The sequence below is a fragment of the Euprymna scolopes genome, chromosome 28, assembly GCF_053919585.1.
Source record: "Euprymna scolopes isolate OS-2025 chromosome 28, ASM5391958v1, whole genome shotgun sequence".
Lineage (NCBI taxonomy): Eukaryota > Metazoa > Mollusca > Cephalopoda > Sepiida > Sepiolidae > Euprymna > Euprymna scolopes.
The window spans coordinates 38,630,433-38,650,353 of record NC_136509.1 but is presented as its reverse complement, the minus strand read 5'-3'; the positions used below and the strand labels follow the sequence as shown (position 1 = coordinate 38,650,353).

Genomic DNA, 19,921 nt, shown 5'->3' with positions numbered 1-19,921 from the left:
TTCAATAATAAAAAAAAAAGACTAACAAAAAGAACTAACGAAGAAAATAAATGATGCTATACACGGATACCTAGAATGGCTCACAACAAATATTGGAAGAGCCACACGACTAACCATTAACTAGCACGCCATGCTATGCAGCATCACGAGGAAGAATTTAGCCAACTCGTTCAGTGGATGCCTTCATACAGTCAACCTAATCTGAGTAAAAGAAGAGTCGCATTCATCGATACTCCACTACACGACACAAGATTGGAGAGCGTGTGCGAATTGCAAACAATCATCAAAGATCGAGAATGTTAGGGGAGTCACGTGGATTCTGTTGGGAAACGTACTGAAATACGATGAAATGAGAGAGATTGTCTTTTAAGTTTGGAATACAAGATGTGCCGCCTAAAACAAAATACTAATCACTCGTGGAATTGTTGATAAAATTTACAATGTTTTCTCCAACGATACAATATTTCGTACAAATAAATTACAGTTCATGCCGGATTTGTCCAAGTTTCACTCTTGAATATCCAACAATCTAGGTTTAATCACCAATGTTATGGGGGGACACTTTAGTGACCGTCTCATCAGAATGGTGCTGAGACATTGATCCTAACAAAGGCACTGATGATGAAATTCAATAGATGCTATACATGGATGCAGAGGATGGCTCGCAACAAATCTTGGAAAAGCCACCCCACATACCAGCAACTAGCATCGCAAGAGGAAGCCAGTAATCATGCTCTCTGGATGCCTTCAGATGATTATCCTAATTGATGTAGAAGAAGAGTTATCTTCATTGACAATATATTACAGAATACAAAATTAGAGAGCGTGCAGTAATTGCAAACGATCATGCAAGATTGAAAGTGCTGGAAGAGTCGTGTGGATTTTGAGGTGGAAGATGATGATGATGATAATTATTGTTGTATATATTATTAAAAATATTTGGACATTCCAAGTTATCACTGTTGTTGCTGTTTTCAAATAACCATATACGTTCATAGACTGTTAGTGTTATACTAGATCCCCAGGGGGTGAGTCTAGACGGTTTGTCTAGTAAATGATCGGTAACCCAAAGGGGTCAAGGCCCCCCCCCCCTCTTTCTGGTTTGATGGCTGCCATCAGGTTGCGATATCATCTATTGTAGACGATTCTCGTCTGTTTAAATGGATGATGTCACAAAACAATAATAGGATAAGAAAGAGAGAGAGGGGGGATAAGAGAGAGAGAGGGGGGATAAGAGAGAGAGGGTATAAGAGAGAGAGGGTATAAGAGAGAGAGAGGAGATAAGAGAGAGAGGGGATAAGAGAGAGAGGGGATAAGAGAGAGAGGGGATAAGAGAGAGAGAGAGGATAAGAGAGAGAGAGAGGATAAGAGAGAGAGAGAGGATAAGAGAGAGAGAGAGGATAAGAGAGAGAGAGAGGATAAGAGAGAGAAAAGCGATAAGAGAGAGAAAAGCGATAAGAGAGAGAAAAGCGATAAGAGAGAGAAAAGCGATAAGAGAGAGAAAAGCGATAAGAGAGAGAAAAGCGATAAGAGAGAGAAAAGCGATAAAAGAGAGAAAAGCGATAAGAGAGAGAGGTAGAAGAGAAAGGAGAGACGTAGAAAGGAAAAAGAGTTTTAATAGTACACTAGACCCCCAGGAGGTCTACACATCAATCTGTTGTTAGTTTTCCTCCTATGATAGGAAGATATGACACAAGGTCAAGAAAGTGGGATTTGAAAAGTTAGCACCCTAGACAAAGTGCACACTGATCTTGAAAAAAAAATATGCCTGGCCAGTCCAACCGGCATTAGAGGCATCTCAGGTGCCTGGCAATAAACTAACCCTTCCTTAAATGGTGAGAATGTAAAGCTTGTGAGGGTGGACGTCTTAGAATTGTATAGGATCATACACCTCAGCCAATAAAAAACAAGCCATCTAAACAATGGCCTGGATTCTGGTGGCTTTGAGGCTGAGAGAAAACCCCTGGCCATTCATCTAATAGATGACATGCAAGCCTTTGATTCATCTAGATGAAGGACACTTCCCCTGTTTGACTTAATGTGTATGATTTTATGCGGTCATCCACCGTGCATGGTTACCTCCACCTGTTTTAACAGATGGTGTCATCATTTCTGAGATCATTGATCGTGCACGGGAACAAACAAGATCCACAGGTTTTAGTAGTATAATAGATAGTAGCAGCCAGCAGTTACGGCTGCAGCTGATGTTTACAAACAAGCGTACAGATATTTATGAATTTTATATAAATGCTTTTTTTGCAAGTGAGTCACCACTTATCAAGACCTGAAGGTCACTCGAGGATAAGGGTTAATGAATGTAAGGTGAGACAACAGCATCATGATCTGAAGTGGTGGAAATTGTGTAGCAATTGATTATTTAAGGAGATGACTCAACAAGAACTTGTTTACATTGGACTTGAAGATGACCATTTAGCCAGTTGAAAAGCAGGCTCGCGTAATAGAGCTCCATAAGCAGGTAGTTCTAGGAAAGAAGCTTTGTTTATGGGATTTGCGTTTAGATTTAGGCACAGATAGAGAGTGGGGGGAAATTGTTGGCAATGCTTGTAGATATAGATGAGTGTTTGCTGTAAATGTTCTGCAAAGGGGAGGAGACCATAAATTGAAGCTCAGTTGAGCACTTGCCACAAAAATAACAGAAGAGATAGACTTGCAATGCCTCTTCTGTGAGAGTTTATAATAAGAAAAAGGGAGATGGAGGGAACAGGAGAGAGAGAGAGAGAGAGAGGGAGATGGAGGGAACAGGAGAGAGAGAGAGAGGGAGATGGAGGGAACAGGAGAGAGAGAGAGAGGGAGATGGAGGGAACAGGAGAGAGAGAGAGAGGGAGATGGAGGGAACAGGAGAGAGAGAGAGGGAGATGGAGGGAACAGGAGAGAGAGAGAGGGAGATGGAGGGAACAGGAGAGACGTGCAGGGAACGGGAGGGAGAGAGACGTGGAGGGAAGGGGAGAGAGACGTGGAGGGAAGGGGAGAGAGACGTGGAGGGAAGGGGAGAGAGACGTGGAAGGTAAGGGGGAGAGAGGGACAAGTAAGGAGAGAGGGACAAGTAAGGAAAGGGGAGAGAGGGACATGTAGAGAAGGGAGAGGGAGACATGTAGAGAAGGGATAGGGAGACATGGGGGAAATGGTTTGCATTTTCAGGAGCATGTCCAAGTGTTGCAACTCGGAAGCAGGTATGTGTCTTTTTGTCTGATAGGTTGCAAAGGTATGTTTCTTCTTTGTCTGGTGCCAAGAAAACAAAGACGTTTATTCATAAAGGACTGTCTCTCAAATGTTTCATTGTCTGGTTATGAACTGTCTGGTTTCATATGTGTAAACACTCACACACTGTTTGATGAACACTGACACACACACACACACATCTAGACAATATGAGCCATGATGAACAAATATGTAAGCATGCATTTATATACGTTTTGGTGCAGATTACTCACACAAACATATATATATGCACACTTTACACAGACGGATATTTCATAAGAGAAGAGAGAGAGAGAACAAGGAGAGAGACAGAAGAGGAAAGAGAAGAGAAAGAGATGGAGAGAGAGAGACGAAGAGAGAAAGTTTGGTTTGGTTGTGTTACGGCATATCAACCCTTTTCAGGTTATTTAATGCTGAATCCAAAGATTTTGAAGAAAAATATTTTAATAGAATATATTTGTTGTTTTCAAGTTGGTTTCTATTTAACCCATAGTTGGGACCCTAACAGGTACTACCACTCCGGGTCAGAGTGGACCTGGGAGCAATGGCAATTAAAGGGTGGCTCCACACTCCCTAAAGCCCGCACCATTGGATATAGTTTAAGATCATATCCAGGACCGGGAAGTAGGGGAAGAAAAAAAAGGGGTGGGGAAGGGGGCTGTTGTTTTTGTTTTTGGTTTTCCAGAACATAATTAAGTTTTACAAAAGAGAATAGAAAAACAAAAAGGAACATCAATGTAGGTGCATTTCGTCTCTGGAAACCAATAGACAGCCTGATCTGGTAGCACCAGGAGAGAGAAAGGAAGCGAGAACTTGTTATAGATGATCCAGTGGAGATGTTTACACATTTTGCTGTGTTGTATTGCATAGTTGTTCCAAGCAGAACCATACAACAGGAATGTCAGGTGGTTCACGTTCTCTACTTCTGTGTGATGGAACCTGCACTTGATGGAGAACAAAATAGTATTTCAAATTTGAGTGAGAATGATCGATCGCTGAAAAGTCACTTATAGAAATGCTTGGCAGCCTCAAAGAAAACTCTGGAATAACGATTTTCAAATTTCAATGAGGAAAAAAAAAAAAATCCAATTTCATTTTCAAGTGTTGTGTTTATCATACGATTTCTAATTGGAATAGTTAATCTAATTAAAACGGTTTATAATGCAATAAAATTTTTTCCAGATGTGTTTCATCCGCTATCTTTCAAATCCTCCAGTTAATTAGACGTCACTAAGAAATACATTAGAGCAAACACTTACGCCTTCTCACTGAAAACATTTAAATAAACAAAAATTGATTAATTACAAACTATAAAGCTGTAATTTCTTTGAGTAACCTTTGTTTAAAGTGTGCGTGGGAGTGGAAGGTGGGCAGATTTAAACAAAATTCTGTTGTTCTTATTACGTTAAATATCCTTATTTTAGGAGGACCAACTTTCCATGATTGCAGAATTCTGCACGTACTCGTAGATGCAAAATGTTTAGTTTAGATGGTTTTATTTTACGGCATATCAACCCTTTTTTTGATAATTTAATGCTGAAAGTAGTAATTTTAGAAAAAGTTTTTACTTTTTCAAGTTCTTTATATTTTTAAATATTTATTCATTGTTTTTTTTTTTGTTTTTTTTCACAGTATATGAACCCTTTTGAGTTGCTTAAAGCCGAATCCATTAATTTTGGAAAAAAAGTTTTTACGCTTTAAGTTCTTTGTATCTTCAAACATTTATTCATGGTGTTTTGTAGAAGAAAATTGCTATTTTTGTTTTTGACTTTGCAAAGCATGATTGACTTTTTTAAAGAGAAAGAAAAAAAAAAACAATAACATCAATGTTTAGTGCAATTTTTGATCAGGAAGTCAATATCTTCAGACAGCCTGATCTGGTATTACTACTCCAGGACAAAATGGAGATGGGAGCAATGGTAACTTAGGGGCAACTCCACATTCCTCACAACCCCAAGTCGGGCCTCAGCTCTGGATGTCTTAAGGTCATAATAAAGACTTAGGTTGATGTAATCTGATAAATAAAATCAGCCTCTTTATTGTTTCTTCGCCATCGATAGCTTTCTTTTGACAAAATCAATATTTGCTTTTGGTTCACCAGTTTTTTTTTGTAGATCGTTGTAGCATAGTTTAAAAAGACGATGAGGAAGAGGAGAAAAGACGATGAGGAAGAGGAGAAAAGACGATGAGGAAGAGGAGAAAAAGACGATGAGGAAGAGGAGAAAAAGACGATGAGGAAGAGGAGAAAAAGACGATGAGGAAGAGGAGAAAAAGACGATGAGGAAGAGGAGAAAAAGACGATGAGGAAGAGGAGAAAAAGACGATGAGGAAGAGGAGAAAAAGACGATGAGGAAGAGGAGAAAAAGACGATGAGGAAGAGGAGAAAAAGACGATGAGGAAGAGGAGAAAAGACGATGAGGAAGAGGAGAAAAGACGATGAGGAAGAGGAGAAAAGAGGATGGAGGGGAGAAGAAAAGAGGATGGAGGGGAGAAGAAAAGAGGATGGAGGGAAGAAGAAAAGAGGATGGAGGGGAGAAGAAAAGAGGATGGAGGGGAGAAGAAAAGAGGATGGAGGGGAGAAGAAAAGAGGATGGAGGGGAGAAGAAAAGAGGATGGAGGGGAGAAGAAAAGAGGATGGAGGGGAGAAGAAAAGAGGATGGAGGGGAGAAGAAAAGAGGATGGAGGGGAGAAGAAAAGAGGATGGAGGGGAGAAGAAAAGAGGAGGAGGAGGAAAAGAAGAAAAGAGGCTGAGAAAAAGAGGAAGAAGAAGAAAAAGAGGAGAGAAAAAGAGGAAGAGAAGAAAAAAGAAAAAGTGAGAAGGAAGAAAAAAAAAAGACAAAAAAATCTTTTTTTTTATATCTTTAATTTTTTAGTTTCATCATGAGTCACCAGATTAGGGGGGGGGAATGAGTTCCCTTTAGTGTAAGGTGACTCTGGGTTGTAGTCCATATGTAAAACTGGCTCAGCTACTAATAATATCAAAGTCAGTCAGTACTATTAATCACAGCAAAGGTCAGTGTTCACATCAAAGATGGCGATAGGACGGTTCTTGATCTAATCATGGCTGGATTAACAGCATTTAGTGAAAAAAACATTGAAATGAGTTGAGAAAAAGGTTAATATTTCATTAGGTTGAGTCCAGACAGGATGCTGCTCACCAACTCCCTCCCTACCCAACGTGCACAAAACCATCACCAAAATGGTTACAGCTTCAGTCATATTCAAAGTACATGATCACACCTAAAAGGTTTAATAACATTGTCCTCAAACTCTTGTGAATTTGAAGGAAGGAATCAGAAATGAAATCAACATAATTCCACAATCAATGCATTGTTAACAACAGACCATATTTGTTTGATATCACTTTTAAAACTAAATTATTTCAATTAATTCAAAACACAGATCATTATATCTCATCTTGTACAAGGGTGACCCCCCCTAAAAAAAAAATAAATAAACACATCCATGAAATCCTTAATAAAATTTGCAAGCCTTTCCATAATCCAGCCCTATTTGGTAAAAATAAATTGCAGTCATTGCCTGACTTGTCCATCAAGTTTCAATTATGAATGTCCTAACAGTCCGTTTTTAATGATAAGCAAATCTGGACATGGAGTGCAAAAGTATCAATAACTGACACCCTCTTCTCATGGCATTACTCTAATCTGGACTATGATGTTTCTCTTCAGTTTAGAAATAATGATATGCAATCTATCCCATGTTACACCATCATGTTGAAAATTGTGAGTTTGCTCTGCAGGTCAAAAAGGAGTTTAAAGAGTTAAGCTATAACATATGTCAAACACTGTAGCTGGGGTCAGCAGTGGCGCCTGAAATGTCATTCAGTTTGTGAGAAAGAAAACATAGAAAGAAAGAGAGAGAGAGAGAGAGCGCATGAAAAGAAAGAGAGGAAGATATCTTTTTGCTCGCATGCAAGGCATTTTGGATTCCGATTTTGGACGGAGAAGATACGGTCAAGATTGATGCAAAAATGCATCGGAGAAAGAAACTCAAAAAGCTTGAGTCAACAATACGATGGCTTCCCCCAGTTCACTCGTAGACGAAACAAAGTAATCTGTGCCAGAAAATCGGTGTTATGTTTTCATCTGAGATGTTCCTTGCAGCTCATCAACCAGTGATGGGAAGAATCGATCCCAGAGAAGACCAAGATAACAGAAAAAAAGACATGGTGAGATTTACCATATATATATATATTATATATACACACACGCACATACACACGATGTATCATGAACAATCACAACATCCACTAGATGATTAAAAAAGGTCATTAGAACACACCCCCACACACATTAGAGCAAGACACACATAGCGAGGATCACAAACACTTTATGTAGAAGGATAAGAGAACATATCATGAATTAGTTGTATGGATACAATAAGACAATAACGCAACATGCTTGGGTTGACCATGAAGGTGAAAAAAGAAAGCAATCATTAAAGAAATGGTAAACATGCCATCGAAATAGAAATGTCACAGGAAAAAAAAAAATTATAAGATATAAAAACAGATATATGCGAGATACAGATATTGTCCATTTGTGAGTGAAAAAGGAATTGTGCTTAAATTCATCAAAAAAGAAAATATTGTGCTTGAAATTGTGTTGAAATTAAGAACAAAAAAATAAAATTCAGGGAAGCGTAACAACAAAAAATTTGGGTTAGAATGTGGTTGAATTATATGTATATATATATATACACACACTAGATGTATTACGATCACATGCATAGACACATGTAATGAGATACACATCACAACAAACAAAATCCTCCCTCCCATAACTTAATAATCTAGAGATTGTTTTAATAGATATTGTAATGTTTTCATTCTTAAAATTGTTTTTTTATACATAATCTCATACACGAGAGAGAGAGAGAAAGATTTATATTCTCTTAACTAAGGATAAATAAGTGGACACAGCAAACAGGAATATTATGAGTGCATTTCACTCTTTGTGATTATCAAACTTTTCCTCTCAGTTATTACTGCATTATTGGTGACCTGTACATTCCAAAGTCATAGCGATATGACATTTATAGTTATTTATATGTTATTATGTAATTGTTTACTTTCAGCAGTTGCATAACTCTTGCTTCCCTTATTTTGTCCTTTAATCCTCACATTCCAGGAGCAATGTTTTTGACAAAAAGGGAAGAATTGTTGTTGTCTGGATCAGAATCTATTCCATCCAACACTTATCGTTGGCAAGTTTTTGACCTTAAGGTATTATTGTTTTCTTTTTTAAGCTTCATGTATGAAGTGGTTTCATGCCTTGTCTGGAGCGATTAAAAAAAAAAAAAAATTGTCAACATGTCAATGTTTTTCCAATTGCTAATGAAAGCAAAGAAGAGAGAGAGGTGGAGAAAGCGGGAGAAAAGTTTTAAAAATAAGATGTAGCACACAGTTTTTGTTGTCCTTCCATTCTCTGGTCAACATCCATACTTGTATAAAGGAAGAAAATCTACTTTAATAAAAAGAATTTTGCTTACTTAGGTTTTAATATATTTCAAATATATTATGGATCTAACCTTGATAGCCCTTAATGAACCCAAGTGGAAATGAAGGGGAAAAAAAAAAAAAAATTAATTCTTTTAGAGATTAAACAGAAACAGAATTAATGAGATGCGTTGTTCGACATTTAGAGTGATTTCCATATGTAATTGTGCAGTAGTTTGTCAAAGTTTTTTCAGTTGCCAAAGAGTGCAAAGGAGAAGAGAGAGGGAAGGGAGAAAGAAGATAAGGGAGAAGGGAAACAAAGGAAAAAAATTGGGAAAAGAGATAAGAAAGGCAGAGAGAGAGAGAAGGAAGGAGAGAAAGACAGAGAGAGAGGGAAGGAGAGAAGGAAGGAGAAGGAAAGAGAGAGAGGGAAGGAGATAAGACCGACGGTTAGGGGTACGAGATAAGACCGACGGTTAGGGGTACGAGATAAGACCGACGGTTAGGGGTACGAGATAAGACCGACGGTTAGGGGTACGAGATAAGACCGACGGTTAGGGGTACGAGATAAGACCGACGGTTAGGGGTACGAGATAAGACCGACGGTTAGGGGTACGAGATAAGACCGACGGTTAGGGGTACGAGATAAGACAGACGGTTAGGGGTACGAGATAAGACAGACGGTTAGGGGTACGAGATAAGACAGACGGTTAGGGGTACGAGATAAGACAGACGGTTAGGGGTACGAGATAAGACAGACGGTTAGGGGTACGAGATAAGACAGACGGTTAGGGGTACGAGATAAGACAGACGGTTAGGGGTACGAGATAAGACAGACGGTTAGGGGTACGAGATAAGACAGACGGTTAGGGGTACGAGATAAGACAGACGGTTAGGGGTACGAGATAAGACCGGTGGTTAGGGGTACGAGATAAGACCGGCGGTTAGGGGTACGAGATAAGACCGACGGTTAGGGGTACGAGATAAGACCGAGGGGTAGAGGTAGGAGATAAGACCGAGGGGTAGAGGTAGGAGATAAGACCGAGGGGTAGAGGTAGGAGATAAGACCGAGGGGTAGAGGTAGGAGATAAGACCGAGGGGTAGAGGTAGGAGATAAGACAGAGGGGTAGAGGTAGGAGATAAGACAGAGGGGTAGAGGTAGGAGATACGACAGAGGGGTAGAGGTAGGAGATAAGACAGAGGGGTAGAGGTAGGAGATAAGACAGAGGGGTAGAGGTAGGAGATGAGAAAGAGAGAGGTAGGGAAACGAGATGAGAAAGAGAGAGGTAGGGAAACGAGATGAGAAAGAGAGAGGTAGGGAAACGAGATGAGAAAGAGAGAGGTAGGGAAACGAGATGAGAAAGAGAGAGGTAGGGAAACGAGATGAGAAAGAGAGAGGTAGGGAAACGAGATGAGAAAGAGAGAGGTAGGGAAACGAGATGAGAAAGAGAGAGGTAGGGAAACGAGATGAGAAAGAGAGAGGTAGGGAAACGAGATGAGAAAGAGAGAGGTAGGGAAACGAGATGAGAAAGAGAGAGGTAGGGAAACGAGATGAGAAAGAGAGAGGTAGGGAAACGAGATGAGAAAGAGAGAGGTAGGGAAACGAGATGAGAAAGAGAGAGGTAGGGAAACGAGATGAGAAAGAGAGAGGTAGGGAAACGAGATGAGAAAGAGAGAGGTAGAGAAACGAGATGAGAAAGAGAGAGGTAGGGAAACGAGATGAGAAAGAGAGAGGTAGGGAAACGAGATGAGAAAGAGAGAGGTAGGGAAACGAGATGAGAAAGAGAGAGGTAGGGAAACGAGATGAGAAAGAGAGAGGTAGGGAAACGAGATGAGAAAGAGAGAGGTAGGGAAACGAGATGAGAAAGAGAGAGGTAGGGAAACGAGATGAGAAAGAGAGAGGTAGGGAAACGAGATGAGAAAGAGAGAGGTAGGGAAACGAGATGAGAAAGAGAGAGGTAGGGAAACGAGATGAGAAAGAGAGAGGTAGGGAAACGAGATGAGAAAGAGAGAGGTAGGGAAACGAGATGAGAGAGAGAGAGGTAGGGAAACGAGATGAGAGAGAGAGAGGTAGGGAAACGAGATGAGAGAGAGAGAGGTAGGGAAACGAGATGAGAAAGAGAGAGGTAGGGAAACGAGATGAGAAAGAGAGAGTTAGGGAAACGAGATGAGAAAGAGAGAGGTAGGGAAACGAGATGAGAAAGAGAGAGGTAGGGAAACGAGATGAGAAAGAGAGAGGTAGGGAAACGAGATGAGAGAGGGAGCGGTAGGGAAACAAGATGAGAGAGGAAGCGGTAGGGAAACGAGATGAGAGAGAGAGAGGTAGGAGATGAGAGAGAGAGAGGTAGGGAAACGAGATGAGAGAGAAAGAGGTAGGGAAACGAGATGAGAGAGAAAGAGGTAGGGAAACGAGATGAGAGAGAAAGAGGTAGGGAAACGAGATGAGAGAGAAAGAGGTAGGGAAACGAGATGAGAGAGAAAGAGGTAGGGAAACGAGATGAGAGAGAAAGAGGTAGGGAAACGAGATGAGAGAGAAAGAGGTAGGGAAACGAGATGAGAGAGAAAGAGGTAGGGAAACGAGATGAGAGAGAGAGAGAGAGAGGTAGGGAAACGAGATGAGAGAGAGAGAGAGGTAAGGAAACGAGATGAGAGAGAGAGAGAGGTAGGGAAACGAGATGAGAGAGAGAGAGAGAGAGAGGTAGGGAAACGAGATGAGAGAGAGAGGTAGGGAAACGAGATGAGAGAGAGAGAGGTAGGGAAACGAGATGAGAGAGAGAGAGGTAGGGAAACGAGATGAGAGAGAGAGAGGTAGGGAAACGAGATGAGAGAGAGAGAGGTAGGGAAACGAGATGAGAGAGAGAGAGAGGTAGGGAAACGAGATGAGAGAGAGAGAGAGGTAGGGAAACGAGATGAGAGAGAGAGAGAGGTAGGGAAACGAGATGAGAGAGAGAGGTCGGGAAATGAGGTGATAGAGAGAGGTCAGGAAACGAGGAGAGAGAGAGGTCAGGAAACGAGGAGAGAGAGAGGTCAGGAAACGAGGAGAGAGAGAGAGAGAGAGGTCAGGAAACGAGGAGAGAGAGACAGAGAGGTCAGGAAACGAGATGAGATAGAGAGAAGTCAGAAAAGGAGATATGGGGAGGAGGAGAGAAATTTAAAAAATGTTACACACTTTATAACTACTATATTTATTGTTATCCGTGCCTGCTGGGTAATGCCGAATAATCGTGCTTGTATAATGAGATGATGTAATCAATAATACACAAGGTGCGGATGATATTTGTTTGCATTCTCCACTCTTAATTTTCATGCACATTTTTGTGTCCTCTTTCCTTTTGTAGTCAGTTTTGTTTCAAATAAAAGAGAAAACAATTGTTATTTTTTCCTAGATAATAATCTAGTGAACAAATATCGTTCGCACCCTGTTATTTAATTTTAGGTTTGGTCAATTTCATCGTAAATTGAAGTTTCTATATTGTTGATTCCAAGTAAAGAACAAACGCATCACGTATCCATTATTAACATTTGTAAGCTCCCCGTCCCCCTTCTCCCTAAACAGGTTGTTAAATATTGAAGTCAACTTTTGGAAAACAAATAATATAAAGACATGTCAGCTGTAAAATTAAGGGTGAGATGGAGGTCAAGAGCAACAGAATGCTTTGTTTAACGCCCATTTTATATGCTGGCATGTGTTGGACGACTCTTAAAAATTGACTTCCAAATTAATTATCCTTGATTAGATTTTTATTTATTTTTAATGTTATTTAAACGAAACTGATTTTATAATAAAATAAATCAAATGTATTAAAATCTCAAATACTTTTGACTTATTTAAAAACCATGCAAAAGTATAGGAGCCATTTTCATTTTCTGTCTTTGTATTCAATGCAACGAATCTATTGGCTTTTCAACAGAGGATTAACCAATAAAAATTATCAATGTACATACGAAAGTGTTTTTTAATAAATGAAACATAGGGCCAGGTATCATATCAAATTGATATAATTGATTGTAAATCTTAACTTTTAAGAATAGAAACTGACAATTGCTATAATTGTCTGGCTAGTCAGAATCAAATATTGATTCTTTAGAACTAAAGCTATTGATGACCAAAAAATTGACAAACTTAGTGGCTTTATGATATTGAAAATAACTAACTGTACTTATCCATGTTATTCAGACTCTTATTACCTTTTTTATTTTGTTTATTGCCCCCCCCCTCCATTTTTGTCTTTTCTCTTAATTCTTTGTGAGGAAATCTATGGAAAAAAAATCATTCAATATCGATAAGCTTCCCTTTCCCCAAATAGGTTGTTATATATTGAAGTCAAATTTTGAAAAGAAAAAAAAAAAGACAGACCAAGCTACAGGATCGGCTCTTGTAAACCATATGTTCAATGTCTTTATATAAACATTAACTACTATTTTCAAAGTGCTCTATTTCTTTACAAATAAAAGAGTTTTGCATTACGCTAAGTAGTAGGCAATATAATTTAATGAAAGTGCTCTACTCAAGAAGGAGAGTTTATATATAGTCATTCACAGACAAACTGTTTCATTGTATGACAGTTTTCCAGTGCGGTTAGACTATATAACTATATCTCAAACAACCGTGTTATTTTTTCTTAGACAGTAATCTTCGGAACGAATATCGTCTGCACATTGTGTTTAATTCTCTCTTAGGCTTGATTAAATACATTGTAATTGAAGTTACTGTATATACAGACTAATCATGTTGGCACATCAGTTCTTGTTAGATCACTGGAGTTAAGCAATGTTTACTCTAGTCAGTACAAAATGGGTTAAATTTTGAGAATACAAGGTGCTGTATGTGGGAGGGCTCTCTGCTCATCTCGGCATTGCTTCCAGTTGTCCTGAACTACTTCTTGTCACTAGAGTCAAGTAATGCTGATTCAGGAGAGGTGTGGTTTATGATGGTGCAACTCTTGCTTCACAGCAAACTTCCTACACAGGCACCATTACATGGGGTATCCATTGTCTCTCAAGATGAATGGAGACCTCTTTTTTATTTGAATGTGTACATTTCAAGCGAAGAATTCGTTTTTCATGTATTCATTATAATGTTGCTGCTATAAACAAGCATTTCTTCCAAAGAGCAAATCTTGCAAAGTGATTCGATCTGGTTCTATTAATTTTGACAAAACTCTTGAAGAACTACTTCCAGACCTTTAGGGAAGTACAGAGAGTCAACAGACAATTTCCTGGCACTAACTCTCTCCTGCCTCTGCCCACTGGATGGATGAGCAAGGCTATCTTCCACTGGAAGATACTCAGCTTGAGAAAATACTTTTGACAACTGAACTTTATTACTTTAATTTGTTTTCTTTGCTGTTTGCAACCTACATCCAAGAGTTTATTTCACTCAAGTATATCATCTTCTATATATATAAAGGACAAAATGTGTGTGTGTATGCGCATGTGTGTGTGTTTGTATGCCTTGCAAAAATATCTGACAGACGCAACGGAATGTGATGAAACCAGTACCGTTTTAACCTTGATTTTTCGGACAACAAACATCGAAAAATTGGCCCAAAACATTAATTCCTTCATCCTCAAGTCACCAGTTTTCTACAAGGAGGGGTTGGTTTTTCTGTTGACATTTTTGCAAGTCATCGTCTCCTTTCAATTGACTAGCTGTAATTTCGACCTTCGTGACTTCCGGTTTTGCCATGGATGCATCTACAAAGACGGCACATTTTTTTCCCCTCCTTTTGGTTCGAGCCTGCCTGCCTGCCTACTACCACTTTATTTTTTTTTTAAAACACCTCTCTACTTACTGTTGTTGTAAAGACATCAAACTGCTTACTGTTGTTTTACCACTTTTTTTTTAATTCCCCCCCCCCCCAGGGTTCCTTACTACACCTCCACACACCCGGACAATACCGGGGACCCCTGCTAGTTATTTATAAAAGCACTTTGTTTTTCCTTTCAGTTGATAAATATTATTACACAATAAAATAGGAGTTTGTCTTACGGTCCATGCAAATATTAAATCTTATAGATTAACTTTCAGCAACCTACACCCAATAGTGTACGTCAGTCAAATATATTACTTATTTTCCTTTCAGTTGATGACTTGTTACAAAGTATAAGTCTTACGGTTCATGTGAAGACCGAACTTCATAATGACACGTTAAAGTTGCCCCACACCTTCTTCAAAAACAGGTTGTTATATATTAAAGTCACGATTTAAAGAAAACAAAAAAAACAAGAGTCAAAAGAAAGGAAAGATCTTTATCATCTTTTTATTTGAAACATTTAACTTTTGTTTCAAGAGTTTTTGTATCATCTCTGCGTTCATAAGAGGACACTTAAAAAGAAACAAGTTTGTGAGGTTGATAGTAAAATAAAATACGCAAACTGTTTGAAGCTGCACAAGTACCAGAGGAGGTGACGGTGAATTGAATGGGGGGGAAAATGGGGGCGGTACTTGCGTGGGAATCTTTCGTTAAAGAAGCAAGCAGGAACAATTTAAGCCCAAAACAAAAAATGCCTTCAATTAGACTCTTCAAGTTCCGATAGCAATCAGTGAAAGGTACGTACAAGTAGTTTCACAAGAGAAACAAAATGTGGAAAATCATGAAGGAAGGAGGTGAGCTTAGAGTGCATGATGATGATGATGATGATGGTGATGATACATTGTGTATTTTGTTGATATTCTGATGACCAGAACAAAATGGTGACATCCTGTCTCTGAGGAGAGAGGTATGTCCTGATTCACTGCACCTTTTAAATATTGGGTGCTTAACCTTTTGAACGCTATGAACCACAAACTATAACAAGAAAATTTCTGTGCATCTCTGTATTTAAGTGACACACAATACCCCCCCTTTTTTTTAAACTTATAAATAAATAATTATTTAAATTTCAACTCAGACTTTATTCTTTCTAAAATAAAAATAAAAATTAAAAAAAAAATTATTTAATAAAAAATAAAAATGTGATGTTTGGTCATGATATTTTTTGGACAAAAAGACATAATCGATTGAAATAATTTCATTTACTTCTAATGTTCCACGTTCATTCATGTCCAATTGATTTAATTTTTGTTTCGCAAACACATTAGCAACCGCTGAAAAGTCTGCTTCTAAAAGCCAAGTAGTTGGGCACCACAGTTTTAAACAATGTAGCGTGTAACCCGGATGTAAGAGACCCGAATATAAGAAAACAGATATAAGGGAGATTTTCTCTGCTTCCAAATTAGAGCCTGTGTTAATGTACATAAAGTGTAACCCGCTGTAAGAACCGGAAAAGAAATCTTATATCCGGGTTACACTGTACAATATTAAGTGCTTTCATACCTTGTCTAGAGTAACTTCCATTAGCAAAAAAGAAACGGTTTCATAGCCCCCCCCCCCATCTATAGGTGGAGCTTTCATCTATGACAATCAAAAAATTTAAAAAAAAAAACAAACAAAAGTAGACGTTTTATCACAAAATGGTGATCGTAGTGTAACATGAAATATGAATAAAAAAAAAAAAATCTAGGGGGAGGGGGACTTTTGTCTAATCTGAAATGGAGAGAGAGGTCATGGTCGTCTTTCTGCAATTTTTAAAACCCATTAAATAAAACTTTTTTTTTTATGAGGTTGTCACCACTTACCAAGGCCTGGAGGCCACTTGAGGATAAGGGTTAATAAGTGTTACTTAGTCAATGAGATAACACTAATGATTGATAGGGTAGAATTTGATTATTTAAGAGGACGGCTCTACAAGAACTTGTTTACATTGAACTTAAAAATGACCGTGTTGCAGTCAGCTGGAAAGCAGCCTGTAGTAGTGTAGTCCACAGATGGGTAGCTTTTGGAAAGAAACTTTGCTCATGGAAATTCCATTTAGTTTTAGGCACAGATAGAGAGTAAGGGAATTGCTGACAGTAGTAATGATGTTAAGCAACAAGACAGGGTTAGTTGTTTACAGTTTGGACATATTAAGAAGATCCAATGTGGAGGTCCACTTCTCCCAGATGACCAGGGCAAGAATGGGGTCTATCAAGAGGGTATCCAGAAATGTCGGTTCAGCTGAAAGACAGTAGATGTGGGGAGAATCTTAGATGACATACTCTGCGGTCTCCTCTCCCACGCTGCACTTTCTACAAATGGTGTAAACTGCCCAATTGATTTTGGCAATTCAGTACTTCAATTCTAGATGGTGACCGCTTTGCAGATGACTCATTGTCACCTGCTCCTTTCTGCCTAGTTCTGTCTCCGCCAGACGGTTAAGCTTCTACCTTTGGTAACCCTAGATGTATTCACTCTGGAGAATGATGAATTGCTCTCCAACAGGAGATGGTGATTGCTGCTAGATGAGTGTTTGTTAATGTTTTGCAGGAAGAGACCAGAAATTGAAACGAAGTTGAACCTTTGCCATGAAAATGATGATAGAGCAAAGATAAACTTGCAAGGTGTGTTCTGTAGGAAAGCATTTGTAAGGAGGAGAAAAGGGACATCACCTACGAAATTTTGGAGTTGGTTTGGAACCTTGTCAAGACAGGAAAAGGGTGCTTTTCAGCAGGTTCTTCCCAGATGTGGCAACATTACTCCATCTTAGGACGTATTTGGCTCTTATACAGATAGAGGATTGTGTTGGGAGTGAGATATCTTCTGGAGCAGTAGAATGATGCAACCATTTTTCCAGCGACCTTGACAACAGATTTAATGAAAGTCTTCCATTTCAATTCTATTCAAAATGTGCGACATCTTTATGCCCCACCTTGCAGTTGATAATCACATGACGTAAATTCAAAATGAAACAATTGCCTCATTAATTACTCAAGTGTTTGTGTCCGAGAAAAAATGTTTTTCTATTTTACTGGGATTATTTAAACTAAAATACCACAGACCATTGCCATCCATGAATGTTAGATTATGCTTAGCTAGAACTAAAATAATAAAAAAAAAAAGTTAAAAAAAAAAAAAAATTTCTAGCCATTCTTTCCAAAACACCAAAAAACATTTAGAGCTTCATCGCAACAACTATAGTGAAAGTGACGGTGACCAAGTGGTTAACAACACGAACCAACGACCTGTGTACTCCAGGTTCAAATCAAGTTCGTACCACCAAAATACTTTCACTAATAAAAAAAAAAAACAGTCTTCTTTAGAAAAAGTGTCTTTCACTGAAACTTCTCAAATGATTTTAATCATTTGATAAAATATTTTATAAACATTATTTGGTTTTCTAAAATTTACAAGCTGTCACTTAGGATGTTGACAACCTTCATGTGGTCGCTCCAATGACCTCAGAGGAAGATTAAATCTGGACAGTATAAGGAAACATATGCAGAACATCAGACTTATGGCCACATTGAAAGAATTAATGCGAGTTTTCGGTTCGGTAGATGTAGAATAGTTAAGGTAGCAAGTCCAATTCATAACCAGCATATAAAACGAATGTTAAACCAAATATGATGTCTTGGCATCACTCAGCATAACCTTTGTTAATTGTTCTATTAAACAACTGTGAGCACACTCAGAATCTGCATCATCACTTTGGACACATGCTCTGGTGCTATCGAATCAGGCTGTTTGAAGATATCGGCTTCCTGACTTAAATACACAAAACATTGAGGTTATTGGGTTTTTTTCTTACCCTTTGCAAAACTAAAGAATATCTTGCAGCATAAAAAAATTTCTACAAAACAACCAAACTAAACACCATGAATAAATATGTGAAGATATGAAGAACTTTAAGCATAAAAAACTTTTCTCCAAAATTATTGGATTTAGCATTAAATAATCTAAAAAATGGTTGATATGCTGGAAAAAACAATAACCAAACCAATCAGAGATGAGTAACCAAGCACCTGCACAATTCTGAATGCCTTGCTTCACTGGGGTGCATTGAAGCTGCAACATCTAGCAACTGCTTTGATAAGCACGCACAAAATTAGTAACCATCTTGTCAGTAACAATAACCCTGAACACCCTTTTAATCTCCATACGTTTAACACATGTGGACATCCTAGAAAATCAGACCCAAATAGCAAAGCATCCATGACATTCAAAAATATTTTCCCATAAATTGCTGAAGCATGGAACAAACTGTTTGCACCTGTGGCTGGTTGCAGAAACAGTGCATTCCTTAAAAACCTCAAGTTTCCTGAAATTCAATGAATTACATCTGAGCCCCCCCCCAATCATACACAAATGTACAAAGAAGGTGCGCTCCCTCTACTGTGCTAAAAAATTACTTAAACCAGAGAGTATCCTATATCTTTACAAAACAACAATTTGTCCATGCATGGAGTATTGTTGCCACATATGGGCTGGTGTATCTCGGACTAGTCCCTCACTCTTAGACAGGGTCTAAAAAAAAAATAAATAAAAATAAAAATCTCAAATTTAATAGGTCCCACACTATCGGTCAAGCTCCAACTTCTGTCCCATCACTGCAACGTTGCATCCTTGTCCCTGTTTTACAAGTATTTAAATGGAATGTATCCTGATGAACTAATAACATTTGTGCCTCTTGATGTACATAGTCCTGATAAACCCAACTAGCAGCAAAATCTCACCCCTTCACTGTTGAGGTCTCTAGATGCTGGAAAGCCTTCTACTCCAAAAGTTTCTTCCCTTGATAGCTAGACCTTAAAATTTCCGTCCTGTTTTCTGCTTCCTTAACTAACCTGCAGAAGTTTAAACATAATGTAAACAAGCATATTGTGGTCCAAAATTAAGTTGTTAAAGAAAAATGGTTGACTATGATAATGGGTCAAATTGAGAGCTGCATCAGTTCTCCATTAATACAATGGATCAAATCTTAAAAAGTGGCATTATCTTCTATTGTTTAACGATGTCCTCTGATGCCAGCGTGAAGCACAGAAACTGATGCAGTGTATTAATTACAATACGTGGTGTTGATTTTAAAACCACAAGGAATATAATACACGTTGTTGTACAGTGTGTTGACTGATGGATTTGAAAAGAAGCGATGAAATGTTATTCGATGCAACCTTGCCTTTGGTTGAGTAATTATCATTCTTTATCAGTCCATGGGGAGCATGATTTTATTTGATGCTTTTTGTCAATTCAAGTATTCATTTGTCATTGTGGGTATTTCTATTCCCACCAGAAAATTCAATTCTTGAAGAGAAAAAAAAACCCGAATTGTACTTGAAGATAAATTGTTTTTATATCGGACTGAGAGAGGAAAAAAAAAGAAAAAAAAGAAAAAAGACATTTGAGGAGTGCAGGTTTATTCAAAAGCACTAATATATAAATGATC

General features: G+C 38.4%; 1 protein-coding gene across 28 annotated transcripts in view; it reads right to left on the bottom strand.

The window, feature by feature from the left end:
• The window catches only part of LOC145249568 (uncharacterized), a 585,438-nt gene that overhangs the window by 102,110 nt on the left and 463,407 nt on the right, over nt 1-19,921 (bottom strand). The gene's annotated exons all lie outside the window — the stretch shown is intronic.